This window comes from Anopheles marshallii (genome assembly GCF_943734725.1).
Source record: "Anopheles marshallii chromosome X unlocalized genomic scaffold, idAnoMarsDA_429_01 X_unloc_56, whole genome shotgun sequence".
Taxonomy (NCBI): domain Eukaryota; kingdom Metazoa; phylum Arthropoda; class Insecta; order Diptera; family Culicidae; genus Anopheles; species Anopheles marshallii.
In genome coordinates this window covers 75,288-77,500 of record NW_026525905.1, presented here as the reverse complement: position 1 = coordinate 77,500, position 2,213 = coordinate 75,288, and positions in this window count along the sequence as shown.

The following is a 2,213-nucleotide window of genomic DNA, read 5'->3' as shown; positions in this document are numbered from 1 at the left end:
TACGCCAGAAGGTTGTCGGGCGTCACGGCCGCTGCGTCGTCCTCGCCGAGCAATTCGTGCCGGACGTCCGCGAACCTTGGGCAGTCAAAAAACGCGTGCTCAGCGCTCTCTGGGACTCCCGGGCATCTGGTACAGTCAGCCAATGGTGCCAGGTTCTTGATGCTCAGATATTCATGGAAGAACCCATGGCCGGAGAGGAGCTGTGCGAGATGAAACGTCATCTCTCCGTGCCGCCGGTTCTTCCATGTCGCCAGGTCCGGGATGAGGCGGTGCGTCCATCTGGTGTAGCGGCTCTCAGGCTCCAGCTGGTCCCACTGCCGCTGCCACTCGGCGATCGTGCTGTTCCGCTCCTCGGTGCGCAGTTCGCGTAAGCTCGCTCCCGTCGCCTGATGCCGCTGGTGGCAGCGAGCGTCCTCCTTCACCTGCAGCACGATCGGGATGACGCTGGCGAGCACCGTTGCCACCTCATACCGCACTGTGACGAAGGTGCGGGCAACTGGCCGTGCGTAGATTCCTTGTACGCGGTTCAGCTGCCTTCGGCACGCCTGCAGCTGGACGGCCTCGTGCCATATCGGCGCCGCGTAGCGAAGGACAGAGTCCACCACCGATGCCAGGAGGCGCCGCTTCGCGCACTTGGGCCCGCCGTGGTTGCGGAGCAGCCTGGAGATGGCCTGAGCCACACGGAGCGCCTTCGACGTAGCATGCTCGACGTGTGGCTTCCACGACAAGTGGTCCTCGAGGATGACCCCGAGGTACTTTATCGTGCGGGTCGGCATCCTCTCCACCCCGTTGACGCGCACCGGGACACGGGTGTTGTCTCTCCGCATTGTCGAGACGATGACCAGCTCGGTCTTGGCCGGAGCAAGCTCCAGGTGGTGTAGCGCCATCCACGAGCTGATCATTGTGATTGCCGTCTCTGCAAGCTGTGCCGCCGCCTGTGGTGTTGTTCCGCTCGCCAGTACGACAATGTCGTCCGCAAACCCGATCACTTCGGCGCCCTCAGGCAGCACCAGCCGAAGCACGCCGTCGTACATCGCGTTCCACAGGGTCGGGCCCAGGATTGAGCCCTGTGGAACGCCCGCCGTGACCGTACGACGCACTGGCCCCTCGCTGGTCTCGTACACCAGCCTCCTCTCAGAAAAGTAGCTGCGCAATATTTTCTGGAGGGCTGCAGGGACCATCAGCTTCTGCAGGGCAACCGCGATCGCCTTCCAGCTGGCAGAATTAAAGGCGTTCCTGACGTCCAGTGCTGCCACCACCAGACATCGAGGATCCCGCTGGTTGGTGCGGTGAAACGTCCTCGCGTGTTGTCCTCGCTCTATCACCCGCTCGATGGCCTGAAGCGTGGAACGACCGCGCCGGAACCCGTACTGCCTTGCCGACAGGCGAGGAGCATCGCTGTCCTCCAAGTGGTCGTTCAGCCGATCTAAGATCAGCCGTTCGAACCCCTTGGCGACTGCTCCCAGCATTAGCAGCGGGCGGTGCGACGACGGATCGCCCGGCGGCTTACCTGGCTTCGTGACCAACACAAGGCGTGCCTCCTTCCATGCCGCAGGAAACTCCCCTCGCTCGAGCAGCTGATTGTACACCTTGGCGAAGACCTCCGGGTGCTTCCGCATTGCCGCCTTCACTGCGGCATTCGGGATACCGTCCAGCCCTGGCGCCTTGGAGGTGGCCATCCGCTCAGCCAGCGAAAGAATTTCCGAGCTCGTGACCGGCCTCAGAGCTTCATGTGAGGCGGTGCACGCGTCGATTTCAGGCCACTCGAACGCTGGGTGCTCCGGGAACAGGGCGTCGACGATCGGGCCGAGAACGGCTCGGTCCGTTTCCGGTGGCGCCCGGCTTCGCAGCTTCGCTCGCACGATCTTATAGCCAAGACCGAACACTTCCGCCTCGACGCCGTCTATCAGCTCCTGGAGGCAGCTCTCCTTGCTGGACTGGATGCCGGCCTTCAGCAAGCGTCGGCAGTCTTGCAGCTTTCCCGACGTCACGTCCCGCTCCGACGGTTGGGCCCGGTGATGTGCTATCTCCGCTGCCTCACACTCCTCTCTCAGGCGTTCGATTTCTGGAGACCACCAGTACACCTGGGGCTTGCGGTGGTAGGTAGCCCCGTGTACCCTCTCCATAATCTCGTCGCACGCTCGAGTGAGTCCGCCGACCAGCCCCTCCGGAGTGTCGACATGTCCGAAGTGGCCGTGCGTGAGTGCGACGTC